Source organism: Corvus cornix, chromosome 3, assembly GCF_000738735.6.
Source record: "Corvus cornix cornix isolate S_Up_H32 chromosome 3, ASM73873v5, whole genome shotgun sequence".
Classification (NCBI taxonomy): Eukaryota; Metazoa; Chordata; class Aves; order Passeriformes; family Corvidae; genus Corvus; species Corvus cornix.
The window spans coordinates 104,872,748-104,898,103 of record NC_047056.1 but is presented as its reverse complement, the minus strand read 5'-3'; the positions used below and the strand labels follow the sequence as shown (position 1 = coordinate 104,898,103).

Sequence of the window (25,356 nt, the reverse complement as noted above, 5' to 3'; positions counted from 1 at the left end):
TACAGGGCAAGGAGTTGGATTTGATGATCCTTGTGTGTCCCTTCCAACTCAGAATATTCTGTGATTCTGTGATCTTTTCTTTGACTCTGGGGATTTTCAAAAAATTATTTTATTCGTTAGTATTTTAAGCTGATTTTGCTCTCCCTGAAAGCATTTGTATACTTGTCCTTACATAAAACATTTCTGCAGAGGTGTGGAATATTTTAAGACACCTCAGAAACATTCTTCCCTGGATTTGCCAGTAGCAGAAGGATTCAGCAGATGGCAGGATGTGGCCACTTCAAGACAGCCAAGAATCTGGGCCCCCACCCTCCTTTCTGAGCATGTGTAACCAAGCTGTCTGTCTGTCAGACAGTGGGAGAGAGACCAGTGTGGGAACTGCATGTACTATTGGAAAGCTTTTTAATGAATATCACTGTCATAATTAAGAAATTATTTTTATGCATTTAAACAGAGGCCCCACTTATGTGCTGTATGAAATTCCTACTTTGCATCTCTGGAAATCATAGAATATTTCTTTGCATTGGCTAGGAACCCACAACTTAGCACATGTATTATGGCAAGTATGAAAGGATTTTTTTTATGATCCATTAAGATTAAGAAGTACAGGCACCCATTGCCAACAAGCACACCATCTAATCAATCTTGCATTCCATTATTCTGTTTCATACTATTTTTGATGGGAAAATTCCACTGGGTGGGCCGTCATCCCTTTTATAAGTTAAGGAATAAAATAAACAAACAAATAACCCACTCACAACCCAGACTGATTCTAAGGCTCACGAGGTTCTCATATATTAACTGACTGCATCCCAAAGTAACATCTATTTAGCATTTGAGTTCAAATTATTTCAATGAAAATTAATGGCAGTTGTGCACATTTGGGAAAGTAAGGATAGACCCCAAAATACAACATTATTGCCTGCTTTTGATGGACTTGGAAGGCTTGTAACCCAGCTTTCTATCAGGGGAGAAATCAGTGATACAGAATATCTTAGAATAGTTTATTTATACTGTGTACAACAGTCACTGAACATAGGTGGTCATAGACTACATGCAGGCAAAACCTTATTTAGAAGTCTTAACCCAAAAGCTAATTTCAGGTTCTCAGGAAATAATTTTCACCAAGAACTAAATCTAATCAGAGAGCATAAGATAGTTCGAACTCCCTCATCATTTACAAAAGCTCCCCCACAAACCTGAACACCAAAAACTAACAGTACAACATTCCTTGAAAGTGCATGTATTCCTCATAGACTAAGAAAAGGAATGTGTAAGATTATATTTAACATGACCACCTGGTGACTCCGCTCCTACCATAACAAAAGAAAGTTATTATTTTAAAAGGTGCTTAAGACTTGCTGACTTTAGTGTAAGTAACTTTTATGTTCCATAAAGGATTAAAAACCCCAAGTCCACTCACAAATAGGATCCAAAAGTGACCAGAATGTAGCCCCCAGGTGCAGTGCTGTTGGCATGAATATTCCTTAGGTGTGGAGGTGGAGTTCATGTGCCCACATTCAGTCATCTGCACTGCAGGGATCTCTATCTGAGCTTATTGCCAACAGTCTCTTTTTTGCCTGTGAAGAGAAACAGTTGCTTCTAAGGTGACAGTCTCATCCTGAAGTAGATGCCTGAACTAGATGTGGTAAGACTTCACTAACAATAAAAAACTCAGGCAAAGGGTACTGGCTGAGGCATGGTTTTCTATATTGCAGAGGCCTATATTTGGGTGAGATGAATCCCTCTGCTTGTGTTTGGGCAGTTTTCACATAGAGAAACAGCCCAGTTTTGATGTTAATGAGTGACTTGCTGTTGGAACCCTGGATTCTGAGAGTTTCAGCCTTTCAGTGCTGAGAGGCAGTGATCCTCAGAAACACACTGTATTCAATCCAAAACCCTGGGAAAAGTTTCCTAAATTGTGTGATAACACTGAGGTTGTTGCTGTGTAATTAAAAGTTATGTCACTGGGTAAAATATGTAGAAATGTAGAAAATTAGGTTTAGAACATATAGGTTATAATAGGTTACAACATGGAGGATTTTGGGTGTGGATTTTTGTCTTCTTTCTCCTTCTTCTTCACAAACCTGAATGTTCTGTCATTGGATTAAAAGTTCCACACTGGAGAACTTGAAAAGTTAGTAATTGGATTGTAAGTAAAAACATATTTTATAATTGGTTAGTTTAGACTTTAAAAAGCTTGGAGAAGTAAAACTCACGGCCATTTCCCACCCTTCCAACAAAGAGGCACACGCTGTGCAGCTGTGTTACTGATAAGATATAATAAACAATAAGTCCAAACAAGAATACTCGATCTCCTGTGTCTCAATTCAAACTCTGAGTAAAAAGAACTCGAGATGTAAGAGAAAAAGTAATAGCTTGTCACCTAGTTTGTGCTTGGACTCAAGTAAGCTCTAAAAGAAAGATGTCTCTCAAATCCTCAGGGAGTTACAATGCTGGAGGACTCCCTGGGAGTACCAACATGCTCCAACAAGAGAAGAATCTTGACAGAATGTTGCTATGGCATCTTTCAAAACACCAGGAAAAGGCCCCCACTGTGTGTACAACTGTGACCATGTCTCCCTGGCAGAGGGAAGGTTATGTTCCCCTTTACCCTGTAAAATTCTGGAATGGCATCTCCCACAGGAGCTTGTAGCCCTGTTCACAGGGCTCTGACCTTCTTGCTGGAGATTTCTATCAGGCCAGAAGATTGAAACATTTCTTGAGCCAGAAAGAGAGAGCAGGTGTGACTCTGATATTTGATTGCTAGTAATTAAAGACTTGGGGGCATAGGCAGAATTGGGTGAACTGGGTTACAGGCAATTCTGTGAGAACTGTTTTACTGTTTGGCATGAGATAAATCTTGGCTAAAGTATATGAAATGCAAAAAAAAGAAAATATATATCTCAAAGGAGGAAAAGTATTTCATTTGAGTAAAGGAAATCAGTGAATATTGTAGTTTTGCAGCCCATGTCATTTTTAATAAAATCTGCAGGTGGCTTGCTTCTTGTGTAGCCTAATGTTACAGAAAGCAGTCAACTGTGAAAGTGTAAAACTGGAATAAACCAATAGCAAATAAGCCCAAAGTTTAGACATTTAACTGACTCTACATTCACAGGGCAAGGATGAGATTGCTGTGAACACAGCCTACATAGCTGGGAATTCTTTGCGTGTGTCCTTTGAATTTCAAGAGCAGAAAGTAGGAGTCAAGTTTATTAAAGCTGATAAGGGAGGTGGAAGATTTTGTAGGAGTGTGCTTGAGCATGCTGACCTCTCCCAGACTTCCTTCAGTTAGCTTTTTTGTGAGGCTCCAAATCCCAGAGGCTTTGGAGCTCGATTCTGAGGCTGTAGTAGGCTGTATTTAAGCAAATATTTGAATAGCTTTTCAACTCTTGTTCAAACACATGCATTGCTCAGCAGCAGTTCAAGGGTTAATAAAAGCACACAAACATAATTTATTATAAGTTTTTCCTTAATGTGTAGAATGAAGACATTTTCAGTAACATTTTAGCCATTTTGCAGCTCATACAATATAAAAAGGAGAAGTTTAGGTTGCATATCAATTATGAAAACACTGGATTTTCTGCTGCTTTGCACAGGAGGATCACAGTTCACTTTCTGGCAGGAAGAGCAACATTCTCAGAGGTGCCCCTTCATGTTAGGGCTGATTTTACTCCATACCTGGAAACTACATAGCTCTGATTTTCACTGCAAAGGAGACTTTTATATTCTCCTTGGACATTTAGATCTTTCTCTGGAAAAATGAGTCCTATCCATATCAAAATTTGACATACAGAAATGACAATATTAAAAATCTATGGTGAATACATATTGCCATTATGTTAGTTAGTAATCAGGTCAGTAAAACCCTCATGACTGCTGCATCAGTTTCAGCAAGTGCTGAAATGCTGCATGGCAGTTTCTGGAAGGAATGTAAAAGTCTGCTGCATGGGAATGTAACTGCTTGGGGAATAAGGCACACTGTTTTGACCCAAGTTTGAATTTGTTCAGGACAGAAGAGTAAGTATTACAAAATTCCCTTAGGGGACTTGAATTTGTTCCATCTACCCTCATAATGTGGTCACTACTTGTCACTGGCTCGTCAGGTAGTGACAAGTGAAGTCTTGCTGAAGTGACACTATTAGTCACTTCAGTAGGACCCTACACATGGCTAGTGAAGTAAATGGAAGCGATCTACATATGTGGGAGAAGTAGCTGAACCTCAAAAGCACTCCAAAGGCTCATGTGGGTCATTTCAAAGCCTTTGCTGTCTTCTGGGGAGGGTGGGCATCTCATGGGAGCATTCTTATGAGAGATCAGATTGGCTAGAAAGAAATGTATTAGCAGCTGTTTGTGCAATATCCCAGGAATTCAGCTTATTTTCTCCTAATTATGGAACTTCAGGAAAGATTATGGTTTGAATTTAAAAACAAAATAAAAGTTCAGAAGTATCCTTATTTTATCCAATTTGGCTAGGTAATAATCTTCCACCCACTCTAATGGGTGTTTATTGCTTCATTTTGTATGGGCTGGTAGCACTGGTACTAGCTAAAGATTCCTGTTTGTTAATTCTCTCTGATGGAGATATTCCTAAACTAAAAGACAGATGCAATTTTGATGTAGCTTAAATCTGTACAGCTCTCATTATATTGTTTCAACAGATTAAACCCAGAACTTTAGATTAAAATAAGCCTCAAACTTGGAACAAATGTGGGCAGAATTTTAGACTCAGTTTGATTTTCTGTTAATTTTTAAATTTAATTTCTAAGTTGCAACATTAAAAAGTGGTTTGTTGTTTCATGTGTATAAAAGCTGCTGTGTTACAATGGCTTAAGTACATATCATACCTTATTCAGATGTATCCCCTATATTTACTCTGTAAAGTTTATCCCATACAGATTGTTTATACTCAACTTTGTTAACAACAGAAAGTTTAACGATAAACAAAGAACCTTTACTCAAATAGTTTAGGCCAGGCATTTTTAAACTAACCTCCAACTTATAATTACTTTACCTTTATAATGGAACATGATGGCTAAACTTAGGTAAATAAAAATCATGTAATGTTTCTGTTTAACTTCCTTGATAGTAGAGATGAAAATTCTAGACTGAAATGATATTGTATGACATGAACCAACAGTCTGGCTAAATAGTCTTTTCCTTCTCTTTTGGCTGTCTGGATCAACTCTTTGATGAGTTCAGTAAAAAAGGACACAACTGATGGTAATCTCCTCTATGCTAATTTTACATGAGTGAAATTTTGCTGGCTTTGATTACTTTATTTCTGAGTTACCCCAGCGCAAGATTACTGAGGAGCTGAAGATGTCAGTCCTTGGTGTAAACAGGTGTAGCTTTAATGAAAGGATCATAGTCATGTGCCTGTAAACAAAGAGAGAAATAAAATTTTCTGTTTTATTTCTAATCTCAGAGTTACTGTTTACATGGTCTATTTAAATAAGAAAGTTCATGTATAATTCCATAAATAATAAACAGATATTTCAGGTACTTTGCCAGGAGGAGTATACTTAGCAAAGGGAAGGAATGCTGAGGTCCACCTGTAAAATTATTTGTTCTTATAAGCAATAACAGGCATATGTTCTACATCATATTTGGGCCCAGTCTCTGTGGCCCAGAACCAAAGTAAACACATTTTTCTGATGTAATTGTTTATTCTAGTTGAATTAGTGCAACACAGTCATAGCTGTGAGAAACATTTTATTTGGATCAGCTCTCAACCAGAGCTCAGAGAGGTTGCCTACCTGGCAAATCAGCAACAGTAGCTTGTTTTCGCAAAGTCCTCCAAGTTTTTTACTCAGAGGAGCATATAAAAACATTTTAAAGAATGGGTTGTGGTCCTTCTCCAGCTGACACTTGAGTAAATCAGAAGTAACTGCAGCGAAGTCAAATGCAGCCCTCCCAGTATATGTGAGATGGGCTTTATGTTCCACTCCCTTGCTGTTTCCCACTCTGACGTACTTGACACTCAGAAGAATGTACTCACACACTGTTTGGGCACACATGCCACAGCTTTTTTCCTGTCCCTTGATTTCCTTGTGCAAGTATTGGCTACCAGATGAATGTGCAGCAGTAGTAACAATAACGCTACCTGGGTGCTTCACTGGAAATGCCTGCATTGCACTAACTACTCCTTTGGAATGATACAATTACTTTCCCCCTTAACTATCCTCATTCACATGCCTAAAGAGGAAGGGAAAGTAGGAAAAGAATGTAAAAATTTTCACCCAGCACAAGAACACCATGTGCTTTATACATGATACACCTTTGAAGAAAAAAGTGTAAAGTTACAATGGGAAGATTTTTTTTTCAAAGATTTAAAAGTTCACCATAAGCTTCTAGAAATACTGAACTAAAAAATCTCTCTGTTTTGACTTTGGGAGGCTCATTATGTTTTAGGAAGATTAAAACCATGTATGCCTCTGTAGACAAGTATATTAAGAAATAAATAAGCCATGGGTAAGCAACTGAGGTTGGGAAACATGGGAGTAAATACATAAAATGCTGGCTGACTAAAACTATTTTCAAAATAAAGGTGTTATTTTGTACACATTTTCAGGTATGAAAGGGATTACACAGTTTGATTTATTCCATATTTCTGTGGGATTTAAATATGGAAGTTCCAACTTTTTATGTATAATTTTTTGGAAAACAAACAAAAATTTTATCCCTTTTGAGGGGCACTCAAAAGTGAAATAAAAAAGTTTTAAATTAAAAGTTTTCCAAGCCATTTTTTTTTACCAGATTCCTGAAAAAGTTCCACTTTAATTCTATTATGGATTATTACTATTTACTCCTTCCTCATTATACATAGAGATCTGTTACTCATACAACTAAAGCAATAATGAAATATTCAGACTATTTCTTACCAGCAATGGAAGGGATGAATGGAGAAAGAAGTTAGGAAAGGAAGTGACAGAGAAGAAGGGGACAGTTTTAAGTCTAAGGCACTTCCAATGCGCTTTTGCTTTACTTTAGCAATGATCAAGTAAATTGCAAGAACAAGAGCAGTTAGTCACAGGAGTTTTCAGTGTGATTGCCCGAAGACTGAACTTAACATTTTATCACAGACCATCGAATTGAGAAATCTCACTGGCACAGTGTGTGCACACGGAAAGGAACTGATGTAGCATTCCTCTATGCAGTATTCCCAAGTGATCCCCAGAAAGCCATCTAGTTATTTAACAGATAAACTATTTTTTATTTTTTTGCACATATACAAATAACTAATGCTGAAAACTATCTTTCCTCTGTTTCCTATATTGTTACACAGGTGGTTCATTCATTGAAAACACCCTCTGCTGTTCCAGATAAATTATAGTACAAACAAACAATGGAAACCTCTGCCCTGGCAACTGAAAAGAAAGATCCCAGCCATTGCATTTGTAATGTTTCTCCAGCTTTATTCACTCTTCAATCAAATCCTTCTGTGAATCAAAAAGAATTAGCCATAAGCCATTTTAAACAAAAGATGTACATCTGGAAAGAGATTACCTAAGCAAAAATGTACAACAGAAATCTGCAAGTCACAAAATGATAATCTTTCTGCATTCTTAAAGTCTTAAGCCAAAATGCTTTGCTTATATTGTAAGTTTTCTGTTTGGGCCTCTTCTGTCTATACTCTCTCATGAAATGGACTTTTCAACATGAGGAGGGAAATCTGGTTCTAGATGTTTAGCTGGATTGAGCAGCCTGTTAACTTTCATCCGCTGGGCCATGCTGATCTTCTCCAGTGTAGATGTGGCATTAGCCAGTATCAAATCAGTCTTTGTGTTTGCAATTTCTCTTTTAAAAACATCTTTCACGTCTTGGTAGTTTTTCACTCAGCCAATAAAAGCTACTTATGCACAGAATATAAGGTTTTCAGTACTACTTTTAACCTGATTTTCTTAGGGGATTAATGACAGAGTCCAGTGTATTTAACTTCTGCCTAAAACTCAGGCATTTAAAAGTAGTAGACACCTCCCTTCCTAGCTGAAAATCTCCCACAGATGCTTTGCAAATTTTACTGGTCATGCAATGCCAGAGATGTCTGCTGTCAGGACACAGTGCTTGACTCTTCCTAACACAGTGATCCAGCAGAGTATAAATTGTGCCTCACGCTGCCTCAGAAACTGAAGTTAGTGTGCTCAGCACTGGAACTAACTGAAGTCAATGGAGACAGAAAGGGGAATTAATTTTATAAGCAACTGCTTTGAATAGTAAGGAAAAATACAAACATATGAGGAAAAGACAAAATCCTGAGTTCCTTGTTGGGTCACAAGAGGGAGAGAGGAAAGTAACATATGCTGGGTCTCCCTTGTAAGTTCTGAGGTCTCCTACACCTTTCTCCAGGGACAGCCCAGGCAACTTAGGCAATTGGTTTAGGGTTGCTAAAGCTAGAGCTCACTGCCTGTGTACATAGCTGAACACCCCCTCTGATTACTCTTGATTTTGATGATTGGTTTCAGCCACATTTTATATATCTTTCAAAGCTGAAGTTCCATCATGCACTATGAAAACAGACATCTAGGTAAAGGTAGGAGGCCTTATCAGTGTTGCTGAAGGAAAAGGTATGGCACAAAGTCAGCTTTCACAGAGAAAAACTTCATATGACTTGTTCTCATAATTAGTCACTGTAGGATGGAGAATTCTCTCCTCTAAGGACTGTGTGATATCTAATAATTTATTTTCCCTCACTTTGAAATATTCACAGCATCTCTCCCCCATGTATATTGTCTGACAATCATCAAGAGTGAATTAATGTTGTAACATTTGTATCTTTCATCTAAAACTGTGAGCCAATCATGAAACACAAATCTGTCAGAAAAAAGGATTCATTTTCTTGACTATCATGAAATGATCTCTCTTAAGTACTTCAACCACACTTCTTATTAAAATCTGAAAAAAAAATTTAAAATTTTTTTCCTAGTATGAAATAATTCACTGAAAAAATGGAGTGAATTAAAAAAGAAAAAGGAGAATGTGTGTAAATAGAGAGATTGTCTTATGGGGAGGCAATAAAAAAGGAAGGCATAGTACATTGATGGAAGTGTACTACTGGTACTGATATACTTAGCATTGGTAAAACTGTTTTTCTAGTAAACTAGAATACTTCACCCTTTGCTGTGCTGTATTTAGCAGCCATAAACTGGACTTTACTCATGTGAAGGGGTAAAGGATGCCCACACAAACTATAGGTTGCAGTCACTCAGAAATTCCAAAAGAGTAGGAAGGGCAGTAGTTGTTCTCCATGCCCCTCAAACATCTCAGTAATTTTGTTCCATGATTGCCACTCCTCAAACCCAACTGTTTCAATGGTGAGAAGAAGCCTAGGAGAGGACACATTTTTGATTTTAAATAGAATGAAATAAAAACTAGCTTAAGCTGAGAAACCTTTGGAATAAATACTAGGAATAAAAATATATTTGCAAATGTTATATATGTTTTATGATGGACTCTTGCTAAAATGGGCAAGGGAAAAGAATCTAATTTTCTTTGCATTTTATTGAGAAGGGCAGCCAGAAGTACTCCCACATGCTCTAGAATATAGATAAAAGCCAAGGCTGGAGTAGCACCAATGTCAGATATCAGGCTGGAAATCAGTTATTTAATTTTCCAGAGGCCAACTGTACACATTTTACAGGAGCACAAAATGAGTTTCATTCCATTCTTCCTGAAGGTCTCAAGAGACCTTTGAAAAGAGTTAGGAAATGTTTGCAAGGTGGTATGCAGTTGCACCTTTCATAAAGGAGAAACAGAAAGCAAACCACTGCTCGTGCAATAAAATAGCATTTTACCTCTTTGGGGGCATTCTGCTGTGTTTTTTTGAACTCTGTCAACTTCCACTTTGAAATAGCCAGGCCTCCTAATGGAAGTGCCTGAGTTTCCAGTATGGCCTGTGGTAAGAATGGATGCACTTAAGTGCCTCTAGAGAGAAGTCCTGTCTATGTGACTTATATACCCACAGGAGAAGTAAGAATTTAATCTAGGAACTCTAGTTTACTACACCCAGGACATTTAGACAGAAGTTCAGGACTTATTTTAGGTGAACTGGATGAGCTTACACATTCATCAGAGACCTATACTTTTAAACTCTTTTCTAGTATTTTGTCAGAGTTCCCTGACTTTGTATTACTCATTCACAGTTAGAGCACTGAAATGTTTGAAGACCTGTCTGGATTCATTTACTCAATGCAAAAAATAATCCAGTGATTGGTTTTGTGTTTAATATTTGTTTCTATAGTAGAATCTCATTAATAAATATGATTACTGTTATAGCTTCTTGGATTAATTAAAAGGTATTAGTTTATTTTCCACAGTATTTCTTGATTTTGTAGAAAGCAGCAATACTTAGTCTCCTGCACCCATGTCTTTTTATGTATCTGAGATATCTTATCATACATCTGCACAGATCCATTGTTTTAAAATGCAGTCATTCCACTGATCTTAAATTTTATTTTGTGCATACCAGGTGGATAAGTGCTTTTAAGAAACGACTTTTGCAGTTGTGTTGTTTAGTGATTGTTTTCCTTCCAGATTTATATTCCACATACGTTCTTTATTAATGGAGAGAGAAAAATGCAAAAATGTGAAGATCTTGCCCTTTCCTTTGTGCTCATTTTGGAGCTGTATCAGGGGTACATTGAACAGCCTTGTTTCAAGCCATGAACTTATGAACTGATGATTTCATGAAATGCAGCTCTAACTTCTATTATAATATAATCCTCATGCCCTTCATGACACAATTTTTCTTCAGATTTGGACCTCGTTTTATCTTCTCTGGGGTGACAAGGAAGTACATGCCCACTTCCATTGCTGTGTGATGTGGCATCCCTTGGGTGATCAGATAGGCAGTTACTGAGTACAAACAGCTCCCTCTGAAATCAGTGCCTGAATGCTTTTGCTGGGCAGTGGGTGCATGATCCAGTCCCAGGGTAACAGTGTGTTTGGTCTCCTCATCTGTCTCCCAACAGTTGACTGTTAATGTAGTTTCAAACTTCTTTTCTTTCCATGTTAGAAAGTGAACTGGGCAGCCATTCGGAGTTCTTCTTCTGCACAGAGAGGAAAGGTAAGCTGCTATTACTTTATCAGGGTCTTGTCTATGAAATTAATTAATTTCCATTAACTATTCCTTTTGTTGGTTTAGAAGTAAAACTCTATTTCTCCCCAGAAAAAGTTAGCAAGAAAAGGTACAAAAAACCACAGCAGTGGCATATCCAGCAGCCAGCCATCTTCTGTTGCTTAGGTCCACTATAGAAACAGAACTTAGTGTATCCAAGTCTGTACTCAGTTCCATCATGTTGATGGAGAAAAGCAGCCTGGAAGCCCTCATCTGTGCGGTGAGACAGGGAGGAGGGAGGTGTTGGGGATCACCAGGTGGCGCTGGAAGATGCTGCGTGCCGAGCTGAGCGGTCGGGCTGTGAGCACCGCTCAGCTCTCGCTTGCCTCTGGTCGAAGGCTGTTGTTTGAAAAGCTGTCAGGAGAAACATCAAAGTTGCCTTCTTGCTGCAATTTCCCCTGAAGGGCTATTCTGTTTCCTGGGCACTGTTTCCTAGGCAGTTGGGTTTGAGTGGAGTTTTCAGAGAATCATAAAAGCATAGAAAATTTGGGTAGGAAGGGACCTAAAAGATCGTCTCGTTCCAATCCCCACGATATGGGCAAGGACACCTTCCACTAGACCAGGTGGCTCAGAGTTCTATCCAACCTGTCCTTGAACACTGCCAGGAATGGGGCATCCACAGCTTCTCTGGGCAATCTGTGCTGGTGCCTCACCACCCTCACAGTAAAGAATTTCTTCCTAACATCTGATCTAAACCTAGCCTCAGTTTGAAACCATTCTCATGTTATATCACTACATGCCCTTGTAAACAGTTCCTCTCCAAACTTCTTGTAGGTCCCCTTTGGGTGCTGAAAAGCTGCAGTAAGGTCACCAAAGGGAGCATTTCTTGCTTGGGTGCTCAGCATCCTACTGATGGTAAAGGCCTGGGGCAGGAAACCTGCAGCCCTCCTCCTTCAGCAAAATACCCAATGGAGCAGCAGGAAGCAGTAGACCTTGGGGTCTGAGCCTTGGATTCACCTGCTTGAGCCTGCCTGTCTTGCTGGTCAACTTACCTAACAATTAAATAAAAATGGCTGAAAATACTGGCTCCTGTGTGGCTGAATAAATTCTGTTCAGCTTTATGATTGGACTGTATTCATTGTAAAATGTGCTATGCATTAGTGGTTTTTAGTTGGTGGTATCCCCAAACACCTTGCAGGCTGATAACCAAGCGTGAGACTTCTACTTGCATGCTCTGTAATATTTCCGTTTCAGAATTAAAATAAAAAGAAGAAAAAGGAAAACCAAAACAAAACCCCTAAATGCCATCAGCAATTGAAAAAAAACCCCAAAATACAATAGAACTGTGCATATTATTTGGGAACAAAAGGTGAGAAAACTGTTTATTTATTTGAAACTATTTGAGAATCACTAGAGTTGAGATGACCTTTCCTGTCACATATGATATTTTTCATGTTTAATTTTCAATTAAAAATGTAATTTTTTGATTTTGTTATTGTTGTTCATAAAATCATAGAATCAGAGAATATGCTGAGTTGGAAGGGACCCATCAGGATCATTGAGTCCAACTCCTGGCCCTGCACAGCACCATCCCAAGAGCCACACCATGTGCCTGACTGTTGTCCAAACACTTCTTGAATTCTGTCAGCTTTGGTGCTGCAACAACTTCCCTGGGGAGCCTGTTCTAGTGCCCAAAAACCCTTTGGGTGAAGAACCTTTTTCTGATATCCAACCCAAACCTCCTCTGATACAATTTCAGGCCATTCCCTCTGGTCCTGTCACTGTCACCAGAGAGAAGAGATCAGTGTCTGCCCCTCTTCTTCCCCTAATGAAGAAGCTGTAACTGCAGTGAGGTCTCCCCTCAGTCTCCTCCAGGCTGAACAGACAAAGTGACCTCAGCTGTTCCTCACATGACTTCCCCTCAGGGCCCTTCACCATCTTTGTTGCCCTCCTTTGGACACTCCCACATAGTTCAATAACTTTCTTATATTGTGGCACCCAAAACTGCACACAATATTCAAGGTAAGACCTCACCAGTTGTTTAGAAACATAATTTGGAGAAAAATCAAAGAGAAATTGGAAAGCATGCTCTTTTTGTTCTATTTGAGAAAATGGATAGCATTAATTTACTTTTAACCTTTCATAGCAAGTATTTACTGTTTTGGCTATCTGTACAGCTAACTATAACAGGACTATGACAGTCTCCCATCAGGATGAACATATTTAAAATGAACATATTTCTCTTCTTTCTTTCCTGTTTCCTATGAGTTTGCCCATTCTTTTCTGGTCACAGTTAGTTGGGGTGTCTGATTTGCGTTCAGTATTAGTGCATGGAGAAAAGTGTCACCTCTTGCATTATTAAAATCACTCCCTGCAGCCTCTGGGGATCTCTATATGTCTCTGCTTCTTGTATGACCCATCTTGATCCTGTTTACCTTGTAAAATTTGACTGGATCACAGCTCAAAGGGCTGTGGTAGATGTACTGTCTGATTTTAACTCCTTGATGACCTCAGAGAAGTTCCTGTATACGGATATGCACATGCCCATCTGGGGCTGCATCCGGTGAGGTGCAGAGCATTGTGGCTCTGCTCCAGCAGAGCACTTAAACCAACTGCTCACACAGAGCCACAGGGCTCGAGCCAAGAGGGAGGTACTGTGATGTGACCTGCACTGTGAATTGCATTCAGATTTATGGCTAGAGCTGGCCTGAGAATGACGATAGGTAATCCAAACATGGTGTTCATTTTACATTGAAAGGGGCTATTCACAAAGGTTTGCTCAGTCTGATAGAGTCAGAAGGCTCCCAGGGGAAGCCCACCTTGCTCCTGTCCCTGTAGAGGATGTGTCTAGAGAGATCAAGCTTGTGACCACCAAGTGAAGCTTTATGAATACTCTCAAAAATGTCATGCAAATTGTATTTTTCTAACCTGCTCCAGTTCTTAAACTCTGGGTAAGTTTTCTGAAAGGTTCTAAAGCATTCCAGGATTTTTGAAAGTGTTGCCATTTCACTTAATCCCCAAGTAAATGGTAGAGTATCCTGAAACGTGTATCATTGAAACTTCCTTTCAATGCTGGTGTTAAAGACAGCTTTATCCTTGCAGGTTTTCAGCTGTTCCTCCAGGTCACTGACTGAGGGATGTCACTGACATGTTTGTGTATCATATGATGTTTATTTCAGTAATAGTTTGGGCAAAGATGATGCAGGTTTCCAAGTTGTTAAAGTAGCTTTATGCCTTTCAGCAGTTTTTACCTCAGCCAACTACAGTGACAAAGTTGGTGTTGAACAAGTGGAGGGTAAGATATTGACAGGGACAGTGGGTTTACAGCAAAGGTGAAATCTGGATGATAAAACATTAAAATGGTGATATGTGACCCTAGGATATTTTTTAGTATAAATCCATTCAAGAGTATATCAGAGCATCTATTTTTGTACATTTTATACACTCTGTGTTCTTGATTTTAAATCTATTGTCTTCTAATTGTTCTTAACTTTGTTCTGTGTGTGGAATTAAACCGGTGGATTAATCCTTTCATCACTCATGATCCTATGGCATGAAGAGGCAAAAGGAGAGGACAGTATCTTGGTGGACAGGGCTGAAGATGATTGGTAGCAACTGGCTCCCTAATAGTTTAGGTGTGATACATGAGTGTGCTCTGATAAGTGGAGGAGTTTAAGGCAAGAGCATGAATTCAGGAGATTGTAAGCATCTCCCAGTTCTGTGCATGGGTTGTGATAATTTGTTGTAGTTGTGGCTGGTTCTTTTCAAGACAGCTTTCCTGGGCTCTATCTGATCAGTTCCTCCAGCAGATAATATGTACGCCTTCCATGAGATGATAACTCTAGCGTCTGGGCATTGCTTCAAATAAGTATCATTTTATTTGGCAATACTTGTCCGTCACAGTAAGATTATCTGGTGATCTTTGTCCTGTCTGATTTAGTCTCATTTTAGTAAATTCAGCCAGGAGCTTTAAATGTTCTTTCTGAACACTCTGTTCTGCCTGAGCTCAAGTCTAATCAAAGGAAAAACAGGCAGGTAATGAAAGTACTAATAGCCAGAGATCTGCCGGGATGAACCACGCTTCTCATAGAGATATGATGGAACTCCATTTATTCTATTGTCAGTCCCATAGTTATACCCTAATTCCCCAAGCACGTGTAAGCAAGCTCCATACTATTGGGTTACAGCTACTGTTCACGTGGCCTTTAATAGCAAGCGATTGGTTACAGATTAATATGCACGCCACTAACTAACATAAGTCTTCCTCTCTCTGTGGTCAGCATCCCCCTCCCCAACATCCTGTCAGCTTGCCACATCAGCATTGCTCTTCTCTTTTTTCTCTAGTCAAGGACAGTTCACTAATATAGCTTGGTTTGTGCACGTATACATGTCCCTTCACTCAACCATTTCTCTACAAGGACTGACTTTCTATTTCTGTGTGAAATGTTAAACTACTGCCTTTTGTCTGCTGAAATACGAAAAGTACATCTTATACTTATTTTGGTCTTGATTTTAGAACCAATAGACAATTTTTAAAAAAAGTCAAATGATGCACAAGTAAAAAACCAACTTAAGACTGACTGCAAATTGATTGGATTTTTCTGTATATTTTCTCTCCAGTGCATAATAATAGCACCTAAATCTCTGTCAGAGAAACTTTTGTGCCATTTGGACTGCACAGCTGTGAAAGTTACTCTCTATCCAGAGGGAACCATCATAGACAGGGAATGGTTTCCTAGGCAAAAGGAGTCCACTGGTATAAAGTTCATTGTTGCGTTGCTGGGTTTGGTTTAGCAAGCCGCAGCCATCCTGGAAAGCTCTGCGGGGCTGCTTAGGATAGAGCGGCAGTTCCGCCCTCCCATAGTCCTCCCGGAGGGCCCTGTGCTCCTGCTCCAGCTAGCTGTTGGCCCTGCAACACAGTTACAGTAAGGGGGAGAGAAGGGTCCCTCCATATGGACCTCAGAGGAACTTTTATTACATGGTGACAAGCCAGTTCCCAGAGGCAGAGAGACCACATGGTCAGGGATCTCTGGGGGGGATCTTCAGGGATCTTTATCTGTGGACAAGGGGGGTGGAGAGAGCACATGGATGAATGATCTCAGGGTGCAGGGGGGGTACATGGGCGGAGTTGGGGTACTGGAACCAATAGGGAGAACCCGAGGGAGTGGCCAGAACTAGGGGCAGGGGAAGGTGGGGACAATGTGGAGGGCGTACAATTTAATAAGAAAAGCAGTGGGGAGATACAACACTGCAGTTCATGTTCTCCTATACATCTGCTGATTCATATATGCAAAAAAAAAAAGTCTGGGAATGAAGGTCTTTGAAACACCTTTTGTGAATGATCATTTCACACAGTGTTGTAGGAAAGAGATGGAGGTGGATAATTCCATCTTCAGCTCACATCTCTCATCGTCTTTTCAAGCACAGCATCAGTATAGAGGAGACTCCTGTTTTGATCCATAATCAAGGCCTGCATTTTAATCCTCCAAAGCCTAGAGATTTTTTTGGATAAAAAGAGACAAATCTGAAAACACACGCTGAAGCTGTACAAACTCTGAGCTGGAATAACTCCTGAAGGATGCTAGGCCTGATGGGAATTAAAAAGCCTGACCTGCTTCCCAGCTTCGAGCTTCCTCTCCCAGGCACACAGCAAATGTGTTATTCACTCCCCGACCCTTTGCACAATGGGCTGACCTTCCCCTCAAATAAGTCAACCCAGAATGAGAGCAACATATGGACCCTTTGGGGCCTTCCTCTGTCCAAAAAATTGTGTCATTTTTAGGCAGCATAGGACTCCCAGTTATATGGACCTTCCTCCTGCTGAAGTAAGTATCAAGACTCTCATTGACTTCTGTGTAAAGGGGACTGGGCATTAAGCTTGCTTCTGGGAAAAGAGAGTATAAATAAGGAAAGTTATGTGGATGCCTGAGGATTCCATAACATAGGAATTACTCATGCAAACACAATATTTAGACTATCTTAAATGCATATTAGTTGGAACATGCAGAGTAATGTTTCACAGTTTTCCTGCAAATAGAACTTCTGTGTGTGCAAAGCAGCTGGTGATGGTGCAGTGACACAGGCAGGGAATATCAATCCCTAGAATGGGACAGCAGTGAATGGTAGGGAAAGGCTGAGGCAAAGCAGTTCTTTACTTCGGAGAAGAAGATCCTTGTACAGTAGATTGTGATATTAAGCTTTCACTCTGAGGCTCTTAGAATTGCCATCAGATCATGAACATAATAATTCATGAGAATTTTGCCTGCACTGTCTTGGGAAAGAGTTTGCGATACATTTTTGTGGAAGGAAACATACAAGTTTTTTGTTGGTAGAGGAAAACATGGTATGAGTTTTCCAGCTTCTTCAGTACTGTTCTAATGCACTTAAGATTGATTTAAAAACTTCAGTTCTTCTCTCAGCTCTGCTCATGAATAAATATAGGTATTGATGATCCTCCATCCAACTCACCCAAAGAGGACATGAGAATCTGGAGTCGCTTTTGTAAAACAAAAAAAAAAGTTTCCAAAATGCTATATAAAATCCTGAGATGATCTTAATGAAAAATATCAAATCCTAGAGCCAGATACACGGTGATGGGTGGAGGCAGATGTATACAATTATAGAGCTAAAACTCCTTACATGCTTCTCTGCATGGCATACACTGATGGAAGAAGTTTGTCTTGCTTGTAAATCCCTACCTCACCATCCATATGTGTTAGTTATGAGTGAACTATAATAATGGATCAGTCCAAATAGCTTCCTCTTACTAGAAACAATACCAGAGACTGCAAAACTGTAACATCAACAGGACCTTTCAAAGCGAAAAAAAATCTCCTTTGTTTTGATCATTCCAAAATGCTGTTCATACAAAGGTTACTGGGCAAAACCAAACTTAAAGCAAAACAGATTCATTCCCATGTTTATATCCCACTATACGCGCTCTCTACAAATCAGGCTGTGTAATGATGGGACTGACCTCAGAGTGTGGGAGGCAAATGGGTACAACAGGTCACCATCTTCCTGCAGGAGAAACCTTCTCCTGGAAATAGACAAGCCAGGCAGTGTGCATTTTAATTAAAATCACATCCTGGGCATTTAAGTTTTCAAAAATTATTAGTATGACAGAGCTTACCTTTTCTTGTGACTACTACTATTACTGTCAGACTGCCTGCTTCAAGTGGGGGGCTGAAGGTTACATATGGGATGGGGGAATGTAAAGTTAGCTGGAAGGGGTTAGTACACAGGGCCGTAGCCTTGGAATGCTCTTTGTTGGCCAGAGCTCTCTTGCTGTCTTGTCTACAGCTGTGCAAAAGACCCCTCAGGACATCATGTACAGCCCTCAGCAGTGACTGTGGTGCTATAAACTGCAGGTGACTCTGGTCAAATCCAATTTCTCTTCCTGAACAGAGTGCATGCTATCACTGCTGTATATTCCTTGCCAAGGTAAACAGGGGTAACAACCTTACAGACTATTCTAGAGAATTTCATTCAAATTTATGCTTGGTATTTTTGTATTTCTTTAAATAATTTTGAGCTGTTTGAATTCCTGTGCTTGTAATTGAGGCTAATGGGCCATGATGAAATAAGATGATGTTTGGGTGTATATAAATAGACTTAAAGATGGAAAGATGAGCTGTTCAGTTTAGTAAAGGACACACTTTCATGCAGGAAACCTAGGACTCACAGGCAGTCTTTCCAGGAATGCCTTAATTTTTTTTACTATTCATACTGACATTCCTATGATTCATCGACGTGCATTTTACAAAGTAAGCTGTGCCACAAAAGGCTGAAATGACCTACCCAAGGCTGTACAAAAACTTGTGGTGCAGTCAGCAGTTGACTCATGCTCTAAATCTCTGTTCAATTCTACTATATTATTCTTTGGCACCCAGCTAAATCTTGTGCCTTGAAAAGCCTTCCCTTCTTAAACCAGGTTTTGTTTCAGCTCTGAGGAGCACAACCACTTTAAAAACAGAGACACAAACAGCACACATCTTTGAGGAAAAGTTTAAAAAAAGCACAAGGAAAACAAATTATTTCATAGTTTAAAATTCCACTTTGAAGTGCATTTTGGTGATTGTCAGATAAACCCCTAAGAACAGAATTGGAATGACACAATATATGTGCTTGAAACAGTTCTCTCTTTAATGGATCTTTTGGAACTTGCCTAAGTTGCCATAAGAAGTCCATTTTTATCACGGTGTACTGTAAATATTTTAGTACTGAAATTGGCTTTTAATAAAATTAACTGCAAGTTCAAAATGTTTAATGGACTCCATGGCAGTAAAATTAAGAAGAATGTAATTTTGTCTCTTTAATGTGCCCTGAAACATTCTTGCATTGAATTAGAACGCTGATTGTTATTTTTCAGCTCAGGACTTGGCAGGTGTGTAATGTGACTCCTGATAGCAGGACAGCAGATTACATTCTCCTATAAAACCATTTCTAAGGGACTTGGCACAAAAACTGTTATTGCATGTCTGCAGGTGTTTAGTAATTGGATTAATGCAGAGCAGAAGGAATGTCTGATGCCCCAGCAGTGAGAAATGCTGAGGAAAGACACATTCATTTCTGAGAGTAACCTGGAATGCATGATGACAGCCTGTTCACACACACAGAGCCAGATCTAAGCCTGCAAGTTTAAAATTAACTGCTGTGAGCAATCACCTTCCACAGGAAAGTTTATCCAAACCTAAATACAATAACAGGAGTTCTGTAAGTAAGGAGGTAGGGAGCTTTGGGCTATGTTTTGATCCTATTCCAAAAGTAACTTGCATAACCTTAGAAAAAGTCCTTATATCATGCATATCATGAACCCCTAAAATCCTAGGTGCCTAATAAAAATGTCCTTGATAAACATATAGACCCTCAAAATTCTGTAAAGGTGTAGAGAATATAATATGATCTCATATCAAGGGCTTTCAGGATGAAATTATGTTCTTTTAAATATCCTGGTGATGAATTAGAAAGGCTTTTGTAATGGCCAGGGACTTAAAACATAAATATTTCCATACTGATTAAAATATCTCAGCTTGGGTGCTGACATTACACAGAAAAACACTTCAAATGCAAAAATGCATGAAATCTTTAGATTCACTAAGTTTTGATGTACAACTGATAGGTTGTCTTCAAAAATTAACTCGAACATGGGTACTATTTTAAAAAGCATCTTTTACCCTTATGGTTTATACATTAATTTTAACAGCAGAGGGATTTAGGAATAAGAACAATTCTTTGTTGTATCTTGTGGTGGGAAAACTGGGCCTGTGAGAGAAAGCTCTCTGCTTCTAGGGCTCCTGGGAGAACAGAAGTAGTGTAGATCCAGTGAGGACACTTCAGGAGGTATTGCCTTTCTCATCTGTCAGGAAATAAAGGTACTGAGGTGACTGAGCACTCTGCTTTTGGGCTGTCTGGTTCCTCTGGGAGCAGTACTGGCTAGCTGCAGATAGGACTGACCAGTGCTCTGTAACAGGCTCCTGGTTAATTAAAAACGACACTATTTTGAATAAAGTTCATGACTCATACTTGCTGGGATTTCTGCAGTACTTCTTCCAGATCATGGAGATGTCTCAGGTGAGGACTTCAGTCCTTTTGGCTTTTGCCTCATCTCTATAACCTTATGGATAAGATGAGGAGTGAATAAAACTCCACATCTCTTTCTTATGTTGATTAGTCAGAATTAAAATTTACTGAAATAAGTGGTGGATTCATTTCAAGAATAAGTTAAATTTGAGTTCTTTATATTCTCTCTATGAATTTATTAGAAAATAAGAATCATAAGAGAGGAGAATATATTCTTAAGACTAAAATAGAAAATTTTAATTGCACCACATTGCCTACAGAAAAGAAGAGCTTTCCTTGGGGAATATAATCAAAATATCCCTACTATTTGGGAATAGGACTTGGAGATTTTACTAGAATCTTAAAAGCTTTGTCCTATGCAATGAAATGGCATTTCATTGGGGATCAGGTGTTTAACAACCATGGAGCAAATGGCAGCCTTATGGAGGCTGTTGGGAGCTCTGCACTGACTTCCAGATGCAAGTCATAGGCCCTCCCCACTGCAGTTAAAGTTGTCAAACAACTTCCATTATAGCTTTGTCTTTTACAGGCACAGAGCTCTCCCTGGGCTTGATCTCGATCAGAGAAGACACAGACCAGAGGGGGCTGACTGCATGTAGAACAGAGCTCATATTGCACAGATAAATGCACATGCACAATCTACTGTCTTGAAAGTTCTCTAGAATGAAAGGTTCAGCTTCTGTGAAGCTCAGAGAATGCTGCATCATCACCCTTCCCTTTGCAGAGGTAGCTATGCCTCAGTTTAGATCCTTTTTGTGCATTGCATGAGTCAGTCTCTAGTGTGGAGGGTCCATTTCATGTGGTACGGGGAGTGCTTCATTTGAATTCTTCCAGATTTCAGATGTTTGACTTTGGAGCTTTAAAACTCCTTCCCCATCAGCTTTTATGACTTTAATTGACTATTTTTTTTTTAGAACATGAAAATGAAAAAAAAAGTCTGTGGTGAATCCACAAACTTGAGCATTGCATTCCTGTGGCACAGAACTGCTGTGCTGCATGATGATGCTGACCATACAGACTGACAGCAGGCTGTTCTAACAGGGAAATGAATATTGCTTGAATGACTCAGGGAAGTTCTACATCTAACCATCCCATCCCCCAGGAAGATGGTGTTTTCATCTAACCTTTTCCAGCTTTACTACTCAAAATTGGATTATCCCCTGAAAAATAACTTTTTAACATTTCTGAGAAAATCTTGGAAACCCAGAGTTCCCTGCAGGTGGAGGAATGGCTGCATTCTAAAAAGCATCCCAACAGCAGTAACTAAAAGGAAATAAAGGAACAAGTTTGTAGATGTTTGCCCTGTTTGTACACTCGCTATGAATTCACTCAATCTATTGTTGAACATAAGAAAATAAGTTTCTGGACCTTTGGTGGGACTCAATACATGCTGCTATGTTTTTAAGTCTGAAAGTTACAGAGTTCAGACAAAACCAGTTGCCTCCACCCCTTTATTGTCAGTGGAGACAAAGTGCTTTGTCACACCTGGCTTTGGAGTTGCATTCTAGAGGTACCTGCACTTCTTTCTCCACTGACTAAAAGAGGACTGTGCATAAGTCTTAAGCCTGCCTAAAACTTGAACTTTAAAACCATTGCATTAACCTATCTGAATCTCATTCCAGGCCTCATTATCAGGAAGAGTTTATTATTCATTGCTGCCTGCACTGAAACACCACTTTCTCCTCCAAACAAAATTACACTATCCTGTAAAAATTCTGAATTACTGAAACAACTGTTGACACAGATATATTAGGCAAGGTTCACATCTTGTCACATAGCCATGTAAGAAAATTCTTCAGCCTCTTGAGTAGCTCTTTATATTTTTATTCTCTGTAAATAGAGGCATTTTCTGTCTGTAGTTTCACTGATTTCAGGGAGTGTCCTCTGGGAGAAGACTCTGTAGCAGGGCTGATTCACCTACTCTGTTTGCGTGCTTACTGATGGGAATTACACACAGGATTACTCAAGAAAATAAGCGTTCATCACCCTTACCAAAGGATTGTTTTAGTCCCCCTTTCGCATTAATATTAGTATTGAAATAGAAAGACTTCACTAGAAAATCCTAGAAACACAGCAGACAGTTCATTGTCCAATTCTATATCTTCACTGGTTTTTTTCACATTGTACTCAGAGAGAGTGATTGTAAATTACGAAGTTTTATAAAGCAGTTTTTCTTTCAGCAAGTGGAAGAAGAAATGCAGACCTCATTCCTAGGATAGATGTCATGACTATTGTTTAACTGTATACATGCCTTTTAGGAAGCAAGGTGTGAAAGGATTATCTTCTTGAAGTATTGAGTATTGTACCCTGTATTTTTAAAGAATCATTAACTGTGCTATGGAATAGATGTCTGTGGAGTTTCTTTAAGAAGTTTGAAATTCCTATCATGTCATAGTTTGTTTTAGTTTCTTTGTCTTATTTTTACCTTTTAAAAAATGCAGAAGATCAGGAGACGTGCCAGCTAGGGGTGGAGATGTGTTCAGACCTGTAGCCTTACAGGTTCAGGAAGACTTCAAAGTTGAGACTGGTAGGATCCAGTTACATTTCATCACAAAGGATAAATTTATGCCTGTAAGCTGTAACCTTTGGCCAGTCTCTGTTTCTTCCTATTGGCTAAGAGATATACTCGTGTTATTCATCTGTCATGTATTCACATTGCATAAAATTCTCTTTCTTTAGTTTTTCATTTGTTTTCCTGGCTACTTACATCTTCAGCAAAGATGGAAGCTATCCAGATTGGTGGCGTGCCTATCTACAGAAGGCAAATAAAACTTTTAAAAATGTTCTCCACTGTGCTAATGCAAAGGATGGCAACTGCTGGGGCTGCTGTAGAAACCGAAAAAGTAGAATAGCTGTTCCTTACATAGAAATTGAATTGAGAAAACATTGAGTAGTTATTAACACCATGTTGTTTTAGCCACAACACAGAACTCTGAGGCTGCATTCATACCAGTAAATAAAATGGACCATGGCTCTGCTCTGGCTCTGTGACCAGTTGACATGAGTGAGCTTGTGATCAGCCAGCTGAACTCTTCTACTTTGCAAATCCACCTGACTGCCTCCAAACAGGCTGCTGGGTTTTGAGTCAGCTAAGACCTGAGAGAGGTGTCCAGACATTATCTGGAAGAGTATTACTTTGGATCAAAACAGTGCCAAGAGGAGTGCTAGTAATTAAAGGTCATGACCTGCCTCTGTTTCATATGCTTATGTAAAGGTAGGTGCTGTAGAGAGCCAGAAACCAGTGCAATTCCAGTCAATGATACAAGCAGCAATACTGAGAGAAGACATATAAAAACCTGCGTTCTGCAAAGATATGCATAATTTTCCTTCCGCACTGCAGAATGGAACAAAAAGACACTAAGTTTCTTCCAAATTTTGGGAGACGGTGTATGATCTTGCTGCTACTCTTAAAAGTCTGAGAAGGAGAATATACTTGCTGTCATTCAAAAATGTTCCTTTTATCAAAGGAAGGCACTATATGAACAATATAATACAAAGTTGTCATAAAAATCCAGCTTCACAAAACCAAAAAAATATGAAGCATTCTCTTCATCCTAAATTATGAAAGTTTCAAATGTCAGCCTGAATGAATAGCTCTGTTTTCCACCCAAACATATTTCTTGGACAACTCCGGGAAACCTGATGCCTGGACACTGCTGTTTATAGGAGCTCTTCTGAGTTTCCATGCCAGTCTCCACCTGAGGGTACACTGAAATACATGGCTGTTCATAGCTGGAACCATGAAGCCATAGATGTACATCTGCTGTTCCTTCATTATGGACTGCACTTGGATATTACATCTGACTTCTGCATTTAACACATAGTCACCACTGAATTCTGGTGGTGTGTGCAGTGTGGGCCAGCTGGTGAAGGAATTAAAGCTCAGGTTCATATTTCATCCTTTTTCTGAAATGAGGACGAATCCCTCAACTGGATAAAGCTTTTCTGTAGACCAGAAGATAATAGTGGGCTGATACCAGAGAAGAGGCCAGAGCCTCAGTTGGTTGTGGAACTGTGAGTACCTTAGGCACCTTCAGGACAAAATGCCTCCAGATTTTAACTGTGAAGAAGTGCAGCCCTAAGAAGGACTCAATAATGTGGCTACAATTTTCTTTTATTGCTGGCTAAGCCAACGTGGCCACAGAGGTGTTAGTGCTGATTACATGAATTATTTTACAACAAAGACATCCTCTTCAGATTTCATTTCAGAAATAAATTCTTGACCTTAAGATGAAAAAAAATTGGAGTGCTGGACTTTTGAAGGATAAAAGTAAAAGTAAGGTGCTGTGCTTATGAAGTTCCTTTAATAAAACAGAGGATATTACTACTGACATTATTGTCTCCAGTTCTCCCCTGTTTGAACAGACCTTACTGCTAGCTGATAATACTTACTCAAGGTGATATTTAAATTTCTTTGCATTCTTACCTTTGTGGTGTTCTATCCTAAGCAAAAGAAGTCTGGTGTTAAAAGTACAGCTATACTGGCAAGCAGGGCTTAAAAAAATGCAGGGTGCAGCTGCTGCTGAAAAAGGCTCTCTCACATTTCTGCATAACACAGACTGCAGCCCAAGATGAAGCCACTAGAAAACCTCAGCACAAGCAAGATACACAAGACTGTATAGCCAATGATAACAAGAAAGTTTAACACTATATCAACACGAGTATAATTAGCTGTTTCAAGTGGAGACATTATTCTTCATTTCCTGCTCTCAGCTTGT

The 25,356-nt window shown here is 39.3% G+C and overlaps 1 long non-coding RNA gene across 2 annotated transcripts in view; it reads right to left on the bottom strand.

Moving 5' to 3' along the window:
* Positions 1–4,971: 4,971 nt before the first annotated feature.
* LOC109143727 overlaps positions 4,972–25,356 on the bottom strand; it is a 49,534-nt gene continuing 29,149 nt past the window's right edge. Inside the window, exon 3 of one of the 2 annotated variants that reach the window (XR_002044061.2) lies at positions 4,972–5,379. This is a non-coding gene — a long non-coding RNA (uncharacterized LOC109143727). Of the gene's footprint in view, positions 5,380–9,885; positions 11,049–25,356 lie in introns of those variants that run through there. The other variant, XR_005604315.1, reaches the window with a different exon arrangement.